The sequence below is a fragment of the Zonotrichia albicollis genome, chromosome 11 (assembly GCF_047830755.1).
Source record: "Zonotrichia albicollis isolate bZonAlb1 chromosome 11, bZonAlb1.hap1, whole genome shotgun sequence".
In the NCBI taxonomy this organism is placed as follows: domain Eukaryota; kingdom Metazoa; phylum Chordata; class Aves; order Passeriformes; family Passerellidae; genus Zonotrichia; species Zonotrichia albicollis.
In genome coordinates, this window is record NC_133829.1 from 7464945 (window position 1) to 7477715 (window position 12771).

Here is a 12771-nt window from a genome sequence, read left to right on the forward strand (position 1 = left end):
GCTCAGCGCTGCATTAACCCGGCTCGGGGAAAGCGCCGGCCCCGCTCCAGCGCGGGCACCAAAAGGCTTTTAGCACAGCCCAGCCATTACTGCACCGTCCTTATGGTGTGCTGGAGGGAGAGGAGCGGCCTCCAGCTCCCACAACGCCGTTTATGCTCCCAGAGCCGCTCGGGGATGCGCTAACGGGATGTGCTGGTGTAAAGGGAGATGGTACCGGAGCCAAACCAGGCACCAGGGCAGCGAGGGTGATCCCAGGATCTGTCTGGGGCTGGGGTGGCCAAGCTGGATGGGAACAGGAGGGGACAGAAGCTCTCCACTCCTTGCTCCCCTCAGCATGATGCTCCTAAACCTGGGAAAACCATGTTGGAGGCCATACCAGGTTGGTAGCACATCCAAGCCTGGTATGGCCTCCATCCCTTCTCTGCCCAAATTGCCTTTGGGCAAAACCCCCATGGATTGTTCCTTGGGCTTTTCCCACCTTCTCTCACCGCTGCAGCCCCTCCTGCAGCCCCAGGAAGAGCTAACAGCTGCTTTGATATACTCAGAGGGCTGGGGCTTTCTCCTGCCCTCCTGCTGCACCCAGATGCCAAGCAGGAGAGGTGGGGAAGGAAAAGGGGAATTTTTTGGCTGTGAGATTTCTAAAGGAGAACTAGGATCAGTGCTGCTTTGAGAGAGGAGAAGGGACAGCAGGAACAAAGCAGGAGGGGCAGGGATGAAGGGTATGGGATGGTAACAGCATCAGATGGGATGGGATGGGATGGGATGGGATGGGATGGGATGGGATGGGATGGGATGGGATGGGATGGGATGGGATGGGATGGGATGGGATGGGATGGGATGGGATGGGATGGGATGGGTTCAGGTGCTGTAGGGCAGTGCAAAGGCCTGTCCTCTGGAGAATCAGGGCTGCAGGAGTGGCTTGGCAGGACAAGGAGCTGCTGACAATCACATCTGGAGAGTAAACATAGCCCAGCAGAAGAGAAAAGCTCTAGAAAAACCTGAGAGCATTGCTTTCTGCTGCTTCTGCTCCCTGTAAGCTTTCCTGCTTTGGAAGAGAGGTGGAAGGTCCCACATGCAGCCACAGACACCTGCAATGTCACAGGTTTCTCCCAGCCTCTCCAGAGCTCCTGGATTTTAATTCTTTCCACCTCCTCCCAAGTTCTCATGCACGACTCTCCTGGTGATGCTCAGCTCCCACACCTGACCCCAGCTGAAGATGCAGCACAGAGCAGCTCTGTGGTGGGTGGTAACACTGCACTTCGCCCACTGGAAGTGTTGGGAGTAGGGAAAAAGAAGAAAGGAAAGTGAAAAAGAAGCAAAAAAGCAGCCTCCAGGCTCTGCCTCCATTTCTGTGAAACTTCAACTAAGTGGCAAAAAGAAAAAGGAGGAAAGCAGGAGGTTTCCCATTCTGTTCTACACAGGCTCTATTTCCAAAGTGGGGAGCACAACAGTTTGGGAGGGCAAGAAAAAGGAGCTGTCACCTCACAGACATCCCAAAAGCTCAGCCCAGGAGTGCTGGGAGCCAAGAGAAACTTGCCCAAGTGAAGCCTCCCTGTAAGCAGCAGGTTAAGGCAGGTTTCCTTGGATACAGGGAGCACTCCAGCTGTTTAGCAAATGGCCAAGAGAAAACTCCAGCCTTGCTTTACAAAACAGGCAGGGATTGATGTCACCTTCTTCTGGCTGCTGGGGAGCTGGGAAGGAGATGCTCCAGGGCTGGAGGGAGAGCTGGGTGCTGATTGCAGTTGGAGGGAACACCAGTGTGGGGAGGGTGCTGATGCCTGGTGGGCTGGGATGTAGGAAATATGGGATTGGGCTCTTGTCCTGTGTTGGTTTTCATACTGGTCCCTTGCAAAAGTGAGTGGATGAGGAAGGTCCAGCTTTAGTACAGTGGGTAATCCATCCATGATGATGAGCAAGGTTCCTTATGGATAATTTAGTGCCAAGGAGGGTGCACCTGGAGATGCTGAGGGATGCTCCCATATCTGCACTCTCATCCCAAGCTGTGTCCCATGAGCAGGCATGCAGCATCTGGCCAGGGTGGTAGAAGGAGTTTTCTAAGTAATTAAGCAAGTAACTGGGGCTGGGAGAAACCTTGTGAAAAGACATGATTTACAGCTCTGCTCATCACTGGAAACATGGATTGCAAGCAGCTCCCATGGGAAACACAAGATGGAAGAAAGAAACCCATTCATATGATAAGGGATCAGATCTTCTGGCCTTCAAAATCCACTTACAAGCCTGGCCCCAAGTCCAGAAGATGCCAAGGGACACAGATCCAGTGGGGAGTTGTTGAGACAGTGTTGGCAATCCAGGGAAAGACTCTCCATATCCCTGTGTATCTGTAGCAGCACAGCAGATCAAAAGGAGCTGGCTGGAAAAAGGAAAATGAAATTCAAGGAGTGTTCTATTTATCTGATATAGCACTTTCTTCTGTTTTAAGCCGATTATTTTTTTGGAGATGGCTAAACCGAGACAAGGACAATTCTTCATGGGAGATGAGCCTGCCACTAGAAGAACCATCCTGGAAATCACCGAAGTGAAATTTGGCCAGCCTTCAAAACAAAGCCAACGTGTCCGCTTTAATTAGAGGGAGAGGACCTACTACAGGGCATGTCCGTGATAGATGCTCAATTAATACAGTCCAGCAATTCCTGGGACAGTGACAGAGAGCCCTGGTTGGGCTCTCCCAGTCATTTTTCAATCCTGCTGCATCTCTGCCTTCGCTATGTCAAGTCATCGTTAGCGAGTGCACGGAGACAACACCAGCAGCACCAACGGGGGAAAGCAGAGCTTCCACATCAGTGCACATGGCTTGACAATGCAAACAGCTCGGGACACACTCTGCATGAGTATCTATTATTAAGCAGCAATAAATGAACAAATTTCCCGTACTCGCCTGGTGGGTGCAGGAGGGAGCATTCAGGAAAGGCCCCGGGAACTGACAGCCTGAATCGCTCCCTTCCCAGCTCGTCTCCATCAAGTGGCTCCTTTGTTCTGGGTATTTGAAATCGATTCAATTAACATTCTTTATGCATTCACGTGTAATAAAATAGGGACAATTAAACCTAATAAAACTCAGGTAGCTGTGTCCTACCCTTATTATGCCTTCTTGCTCCCCTTACAGCCTCCCAAGGGAGGCCAGGGCATACCTGATGGATTCAAGTGGGGCAGGGTCAGCCAACACAGCCCTGCTCTGTAAAGTCCCAGATGTCCAAAACTCCTTGGGACACACACCAAGCTCCCATTCTTGCACTGGCTCAGAAATAGTCTATGTACAGAAGTGGCCTACAATGAATGGGTTGGGACAGCTGGGGACAATATTGATTAGGGGGTTTCCCCATTACAGATGGGGCCAAGCTGAACCAATGTAGCTAAATGGAAAGTAAACACTTGGATGTATTGAAGTAACCTGGGAGCTCATCATGCCTCTGAGCACTGGATGGCACAGGGAAATCCCAACATCTCCATTAGAAATCTGGCCCTGATGTGATCTGGCAATAAGTTGTCACTAAAGAAATGGGAGAGGCTGAGTGTAGCCAATAGGCATCCCATGGAAAGATCCCACAGAGGTCTGGGTCATTCCACAGGTGCAAGTCCAAGGTTTTAGTAGTGGTGGGATGAAGGAACAGACCCTTGAAGGATCTCCTCTCAGGGTCCACCCACCAGGCTGGAGCATTTCTTACCAACAAGGCTTGTTATGCACACAGTGAAAGGACCAAGGCCACATCAAGTTGAAGGCAGGGTTAAGGACCTGAGAAGTTAAATGTAGAGCACTGCATTTCTCCCCCAGAACTGGATGAAGAGCGTGTGGTTATGAGCATGGCCATCAATGAACCACAAAGCCTTTTAGCATCCATTATTTGCAACTGCTGCTGAGCAAACAAATGCGACCACATCAGTCACCGAGCCCATCCCCAGATGAAAGCTGTTCACATCAGCTGGTGCCTCCCCCCAGGAAAGAAGAGCTGACCCTGAGGGAGTGTGGTACAGACCCATCCCCCTTTCCCTTCTGTAGGCTTGTCAGGAAGAGACAAAATGGGGTATCTCACCCCACCTGCCTCTATCATGCCCCTTCAAAGGGGTCACCATGGTCTTTGAATGGTCACTGTGGGCCATGTCTTCCTCCCCATGTCAGCTGAGTCCCAGTCACATGCAAGTCTGGGAGATGTGTACATTCCCACCAGATTCCTGTTTGCAGCCAGCAGCATGGAACAGCTGAGGACCCCAATGTGGGCACCAGCTCCTAGAGGTCTGTGTGAGGACCTTCTTTCCAGCTCCACATCACCTCCCTGGTGCACAGGAGGTTCCAAGGCTGGGTGTCAGCCCAACAGGGGTCAAAAAGGAGGCTCTCCTGGGCAGCCAGGGGAGTTTGGCTGTAAGCCTACGGGCTGGTTTAACTGAGCAGATGCTGGGCTCCCTTGGCAGAGCAGACAGTGAAGAGCCCTGCAGGTGCCTCTTCCCAACCACAGACCTGCCCTGGCTTCAGAGAGAAGGCTCATGCTTTGCCAGACACTGCACCCCTCCACCTGCTTGCCTGTTTATCCTCAGGCTGCCAGCCAGGATGGTTTGTTTATTTATTTTATTGGTCTTTCTTTCTTTTCTCCCCCTTCTACTCCTCCTCTCTCTTTTCCCTTTTGTCTTCTCTTCTTTTTTTTTTTCTTTTTTTTTTTTTTTGATTATGAGTTGTGCTGCACTTCTTGGTAAAGCACTTTAATCCATTTTAATGCCCCAGTTCTGCTCCTCAGTGACAGCCTGGTGGTTACTCTAATGCGTCCCGCTCACCTCGGGGTTACTAATGAGGTCATGGCAAAGGCAATCTCCAAACTGAATAATTCACTAATCAGATGCTGCAGACTCCAGTGGTAAAATTTATTTCTGACACCTAAAACAGCAAATGGGTTTGTGGACACAGACTCTGAGCACGCACAGGCCCCGCGCACGCTGCTCTCCTTCTGCAGAGCTATTTTTGGTGAGCTGGTGCTGTGCCATACATTTAATGATGGGTCTCACCACAAGGAAGAGTTTCTCATGCCAAGCCCAGGGTAAGGAGGAGCTGGTGTGATGGACAGGTGTGTTGGGCATCTCCATGTATTGTCTGGCTGAGTTTGACCAGACAAAGGATTGGGGACAAAGGTGCTCTGTGCCATGTGCAGAGACTCTGCTGCCAGATTTCTGCTGGCCTGTCCAAAAACCTGGAGAGACTCACCATTGATTCAGACAAAGAGCTAAGGAGTCTCAGGACTCAGGACTAGTTTTAGTCCTTTATGTCTTTATAGTTGGAAAATAACAAAGCGATGCATTAAATTGCACCACCCAGTCTGTGGAGGGTTTGGTGCTGGCATTGCTAATCCCTGCTCCCTCTAGGAGCAGCCTCCCAGATCTCCTGTCACTTCTGCCACTTTCTATTACTCAAATAACATCACCTGAGGCCCCTCTTTTCCCTTTCCGGTATTGAAAGCAATGTCCATCACTCCTATCTGCCACCCCCATGCACCTCCAAGAGAGAAAATAGCGATAATCCAATTAATTAGAATTTTTAATGAGAAAAGTCACAGGGTGTCATCAATAATAATTAACATTTCCTATTCCTAGAGGACACAGCAGTCCAAGAAATTTGGCAAATGGCTCTGTGGATGGGAAGTGCAAGGGCTGGAGGGGGATCAGCTCTGTCGAGGAGGATCTCACGGGGCATGGAAGGGCTCCACCTCTTCCAGCTGGATTCAGGCTGTGCTGGGGGGAAGAAAGGGCACAGAGCTTTTTCAGAGAGGAGCAGCTCCCTGTTAAAAGCACAAGCTGAAGATGCTGTGAAACGGGGAGGTGAGGAGATGGCAATGAAGCTGGACACATGGAGGGGCCCAAGCAGGAGTGCAGCTGACGGAGGAGTAACTGCTGGAGCTGGCTGCAACAGTGCTGAAATCTTAGTCCCAGCCAAAATGTTTCTTGGAAACAAACTGCTTTCCACAGCCAGGAAAGGTGAGAGGACACGAGGGAGAGGGTCTGCAGATGGAGCATCAGGGATATGGGATGCTGAAGCTTCCAAAAGGGGAAATAATTCACACAGAGAGAGGATTTGAAGCTCTGTGCCCAGCCCTGAGCCGTGCCCTGCACACCAGCCCAGCCCTCATCTCTCACTGCCTGAATATTTGCTTTTCCTTGGAAAAGAAACAAACAACAAAATCTAAGAGTGGTGCTGAAATCAGCTTTCTGGTCCTGTGGCCAGCCCTGGTAATTACCCAGCTAAGTGCTGGGCTGTGAAGGGCTGTACAAACGATCTGTATGGTTTGGCACATCATCAGTGTCCCAGAGATCCAGGAGATGGAGTTAATGGCAAAGCCCATGAACATCCAGAGCAGAATGGCTCAGTGGGAATCCCCGCTCCCCGCAGCCAGGTGGTGAAATTTCAATGTGCAAACTTTTTGGATAACCCATCCCCAGTGTGAAATTGCTGGACAGAACCGTGCTGAGTGCCATGCTGGCAGCACAGGGGGTTCTTGGGTCACAGGGAAGGGCAGAAATTCCTCTGGTTTTCAGGGTTCAGAGGGGGAAATGCAGGTCCTGACAGAGGCAGGAAGGTCCTGACAGAGGCAGGCAGCTGCATCCAGTGGGGCTCCTGCCCCAGACACCCAGAGCCCTGCCTGAGGAAGAGGAAGAGCTGCTGGGTGGCCACAGAGCTGGTCACAGAGCTGGTCACAGAGATGGTCATAGAGCTGCTGGGTGGTCACAGAGCCTGCTGTCCCTCCCCCTGCTGGCAGGAAAGGTCGAGCCGGGGCCAGTGAGCTCATCCTCGCCACAAGTCCCCCTTTGATGTCCGGCTGTCCCCTGGGGTGAGGATCACATATGGCCCAAAGCAGAGCAAACCCCAGGATGCAACTTGAGCAGGGAGGGAAATTCCCTGGCTGCTTCCTTTTGGTAACGCTCCCCCGTGCTGAGCTCTTTTTGCAGTGGCCTTTCAGCAATGCCTGGTTTGATTGGATTGGAGGAGCAGGAAGGGATGAGGAAGCAGTAAATCCAGGGACAAGGTGAGTGGCTAGCACGGTGTGGAGCCAAAATGGGCCGGTGATGAAATGTCTCAGCACAAGCAGTGATCTTTTCTTACAGATCACTTTAAAGTTAAAAAAAAAATAAAAATTTAGACTTTAAAGGTGTCATCTTTTCTTGAAAAAGAGTCCACAGCAAAGCAGCACAAGCCCCAGTCTGGTTCTGAGGAGGAGGGAAGTGGGGAAAAACCTCAAGAGCAAAATGAACCTGGTAGGTACCACCAGCACAACAAGGTGGTCAAAGGGAAACCTCAAGCCTTGGAGAATCCAGGGGAAACAGCCCTGACCAACTGGAGCAGGGTACCAGGGGCCAAGAGAGCCTCCTCAGAGTGCCAGGCACTGCCAGTCTCCCTGCCCAAGTGCTGAGCAAGATTATGTGATAAATGATTGCATTAGTCTGGACAGCTTCTCATTTTCCTCCAATCTGGCCTGTCTGCCCTCTTAGCACAGGGCTCCTGATAGCATTTCTCTCTCCACTGACTTCATTTTTCCTGTTAGGTTGTCAAGCTGTCACGGGGAAGAAAGGAGAAGCATGGACCAGGATCTTACTGTCTGTGCTCTGAGGATGTCCTGTGCCTCTGCTGTCCCCACCCTCCATGGCCCTCCCTGAGGTGCCTCCCACCCTCTGCTCCTCTTCCTTGGGGACTGCACACATCCCCATTCCAGCTCAGGAGACAGAGGTTCCATCTGTCCCTGACCATGCCATGGAATTTAGTAGAAATTAAGGCTAGAAGAGGTTTTACAGGCCCTCTTTGGCTAAAGAGTTATACACTGATAACAGTTTTGGGGGGAAAGGCTCATGGCTTCTGTGTTGGGGTGCACAGATGATGCTTAAGAGCCCTCCTGAATGAAGCAGATGCTCTTGTCCTGGTTGATTGTTGATGGAGGGAACAGAACTGGCAGTGGGAACCAAGCCAAGCTTGTTCTGGTACAGCTCTCTCCTGCACAGCCTGCCTCATGTTTTTGCTGTGAAGACAAAATGGGAAGGTTGGGGGAAAATTAGTTTTCATCAGAGTCTGCTGTGTGATGTTCAGTTGGCATCCAGGGAGCCTCCCCTCCTGGCACTGGGCAGCCCTGTGGAGTGGAGATGGTGTCTCCAACAAAATCATAGCTCCAGGGCCCTCTGATCCAGACCAGGGACACTGCTGGGGTGAAACATCCCCATCTCCTGTCTCCAGCTCCTCCTGAGGCTTAGGGGGATGCTGTAGGAGCTGGGTGAGCTTGAGGCTTGACTTGATTTGGGGGAGAGACACACAGCCAGAGCTGAGCACTTGGGTCTGTCCTGGGTCCTTCAGATTGCAAAGCCAATGTACCAGACAATGTTTAACCCTGATCCCACACATGGAGGTTTTTGAAAAAGCCAGGTTTTGAACATGGCTCCAAGAGAATCTCGTGCCCCTACAGCAGCACTGGCAGGCAGCACATGCCAAACACCAGGGGCTTCCAGTCCAAGTGTCCCCCAGCTGGGGATCACAGCAGCATGTGGAAGAGGACTCTTCCCTCCTAATCCCAGCTCTGTGACAGAGGTTCAGCAGCTCCCCTGTCTCTCCATTTGCCAAAATCTGACAATAATAATATTTACACTCTGTGCTTATGCTCAGCAGAGGAGGTGGGCTGTGAAATCCTTGGGTGGAAGCTGTCCCATAGCTCCAATCCTCTCACCTGAACCTTGGAAGCAATTGTGCTGGTACCTGCAGCACCTATAGCATGTTTCTCTTCTTCAAAGCACTTTGCAAATGTGGAATAACTATCCTAACTCCCTGAGAGGGAGCTGGGGAAGCCCTGGTAACAAGCACCCCTTGTTTTTATTTAGCACAGAGAGAGAAGGCCCTTTCACATCTTGTTCTCCCCCACTACCCCTAGACACCATTCCTTCCCACTGACACGAGGGTTAACAGCCATTTGTAATCATGTTAGAGAGGTTTAATTCCAAGGAGGGTCATTCCCTGGGCTCAGTGCCCTGTTCTGCATGGCAATGAGCAGATCAAACAGCCCCAGTTTGGATCTGGAGATTGATCTGGGACCAGGGGAGCCCATCCCTAGCCTGGGAACACGGTGGGGACCGTGGCCAGGATCCTGCTCCACCACTGGAAATCTTTGCAAATTCATTAAGGAAAGGCTGGATTAAGATATCAGGTGTCAGCCAAGGCATGGCTGCAGGCAGGGCTGCACAGCCAAGGGATGGGGCAGCTGGGGGACCTGGGATGTCACCACTTTGGGGCTGCTCCATGGAAAGTGCTGAGCTCAGTAAACACAGGGGATTTTGGCTTTCCAACCCCAAAGGGAAAGCTGCTTCCCTCACATGGGCTGGGTAACAACTCCATGTGCCCATATTCCACATTTATTTAGGGTTTAGGAAAGAGACCAGCACGTAAAAATAGGTAAAAATACTGATTTTCTCTTCAAGTACCTTCCCTGCACCCCTCCATTAGACAGCCTGTTTAGCTGTTTGCCTGCTAGATGGGTCTTTTTATTGAACTTGTCAATATTTGCATTTGCACCCTTTGAAGCAGGTGAAGCTTGGGTAAAGTGGCAGAAATCAGGCAGATCTACAAAACTTCCACACAGCTCATCCCTCCAGATTCAACAGATGAAACATAATTCAGGAGGAGAAAAATCTCAGCTGGAGCAAGGGGTCAGCTCAGAAGGAAGGCACAGAGACACAGAAGATGTCTGGGAGATAAATTGCCAGACGTGGAGCTGGTGCCTCAGTGAGGCTCTACCAGGAGATGGAGAGGTGGTTTTGGGATGTCCTGCTCCTGCCACAAAGAGGTGGGAGCCCCAGGATGCAGCTTACAAACCCTGATGCAATCACCAAAATGTGCAATGCAAAGCCCCCCTGCAATCAACAAAACATGCAATGCAAAGCCCCCCTGCTCCTTGAAACTGAATTTTTGCTCCATGGCTGTCACCACTGCTTTGCCCCAGCCACACTGCTCCCTGTGTTCTCTTTTTGGGACCTGCTTTTGGGGTTTGGCCAGGTTTGGTGCCTGCAGAAAGCACCAGGCTGGGGAGGTTGGGGCACCACAAAGGTAGAGGAGGGATCCCAGCATCAGAGTCTGTGCCTGGCAGGAGCTGTGCTAGGGCCCAGCAGATTTAGTAAGAACACATTAATTCTCTACAGTAATAATTTCCTTTCCTAAGCTTGCCAGCTCAAGGGCCAGTAATTCCCCTTGTCCATCCATGCTGTCTCCATCCTTCCTTCAATGTTTCCTCCACTCTGGAGACCCATAAGGCTCAGCCCTGCTGACACCTGCAGACCCCTGGGCACACCTGGGCTCCTCAGCAGCTTCTGAGTCCACTCCAGACTCTTTCAAACAGGGACACATCCCTGGCAGATACTGAAGTAACTCACTTTATTTCTCATCACATGCCCCCAGAGTCTCTCTGGGACCCCAGGAGACTGAGTTTAAGGAGACAGAAGATATTAATGAAAAAACTCTTCTCATTCATTTTCATTTAGTCCTCTGCCCCACAGGGAATGGCTGATCTGCATTTTGACAGGGACACAGGCCCAGTGGACCATGTAAGTATCAATTTTCCAGAGTGGGCAGATCATGTGTAATTACAGTCCATGCCAGGGTTTATGGGCATGGAGAATCCCTTTAACACTAAAATGCTTATGAAGTTGTTTTGAACTTTATCCAGGAGGAAGGAGAGATCCAGTGTGAGTCATTCAACCCTCTTAGCCCCTCTTTCTGCCCCTCCAAACACCAGGTCACCCCTTGGTCAGGGCTAAGCCTTGGGGGAAGAGTAACCAAGCAGTAAAGGACTATAAATGCCAGAAAAACAGTGCAGGACTTTGCCTCCCTTCTCCCAAACAATGTGTGAAGAGCAGGAGATTGAGCTGAGTCTCTCCACAGTTCCAGGACAAAACTGCAGCTGCAAGGATTCTCTGGGCTGAACCATATCTATCAAGCCCTGAATATAAGCAGTTTATAAAACACCTCCAGGATCCTGGATTGGATGGAGATGGATCCTAGGATCTCCCCTGTTATTTTTGCTGTATTTTCATTACCAAAGTTTTTCAGGAGGTGTGATGGTGTTCACAGTTTTCGAATGAGGGAAGAGAAAAGAATGTTGACTTCATATTTCAGAAAGCTTAATTTATTATTTCATTATATATATTACATTAAAACTATACTAAAAGAATAGAAGAAAAAGTTCTTATCAGAAGGCTAGCTAAGAATAGAAAAGAATGAATAACAAAGGCAGCTGTCCCAGACGCTCTGTCTAAGCCAGCTGACTGTGATTGACCATTAATTGCAAACAACCACATGAGACCAATCACAGAAGCACCTGTTGCATTCCACAGCAGCAGATAACCATTATTTACATTTGTTCTTGAGGTCTCTCAGCTTCTCAGGAAGAAAAAATCTTAAAGAAAAGATTTTCATAAAAAGATGTCTGCGACAAGGAGGAACTCAAAGAGCAGCCAGGCAAGCAGAGATTTGCTCCAAGAGATGCAGATCCTCACACTGGTTGCTACTGGGAGATTTGACCTCAAATGTCACCTGAGTCAGTCTCCACTGAGCCTGGTGCAAGCAGCCTGGAGAAGGGCAGAGCCATCTCCAGGAACTCAAAACCAGCCCAAAACAGCTTTGGCTAAACTGTTGCTGCTTTGGGTACAAGTCCCTGCTCACACATGTCCTCATCTTTCATTAAAAGAACTTCTCTGTGAATCGTGGGGAATGAGCCATGGGAGACATCAGGCAGTCTCCTGAGAAACGTTCACACTAAATCTAGGCTCTCCAGTGAGTCAGTAGCAAAGTAGGTGAGGAAAAGAAAAAAAAAAAAAGAATGCTTTTAGGAAAAATGTGAGTTGATCTGAGAGAAGAAAAAAAAGCCCTCAGAGCAGACATTTAATAGCGTGGTCATAAAACAGTGGAGTAAAAAAAGGATTAAATGAAATAAGATGATTGGTGCAATCCTTTCTTGTTTCTGAATCACTGCCTGTAAGCACACACAGGGGGAGTCCCCCCAAGCTCACCTGAGCTGGCTGACCAGCCAGATACACCCACACTCCTCCCTGTTTCCCCAGCCCTCCTCCAAACACCCCCAAACCTCCCACCCACATATGGCGGGACTTTTCTAAGACCAGGATGACTCAATGAGGGAGCACTGGTCAGTGGAGCAGCCTTGGTTTCAGATGGCTCGCTTGTGTCATTCCCAAACAGTTACCTCCATGTAGACACTCTTTGTGGGAGAGGAGAGATTTCCCTTCCAGGATAATTACTGCGCTTGGAAGCACACTAATTAGCCTGGAACAAAGTGGCTGGAGTGTCCGCATGGGGAGCTATTGTGGAATAGCTTATTCTGTCAGAGCTATTCTGGGCAATTTCCTTTCACAAACAGGCCATGAGATTTAATTTTCCTTCTTTCTACGAATGCATGAAAGGTCTGTGCTTACCAACCCCAAATCATCCCAATCTTCCTTGCCAGGAGCAAGTGATTGGTGCAAATCGTCCTGAATTCTGAATTCTCCTGTCTTTGGGACTCCTTAAATTCTCTTTTTTTTCTGTTTGTTGTCTTGAGAGGGGGAGACATAAATCAGGAAGATTTACATCACCAGGATTCTGGACCCTCTCCAAAGGGTGAGGTCTAACCCAACATAAATTACCCCGAACAATGGCAAGTCAGGACAATGTTCTGAGCATCCCATGAACATGCCAAGGATTTATTGAATACATGTTTACCATGCAAAAGAGAGGGGAGCAAAAAAAAACCACCAATG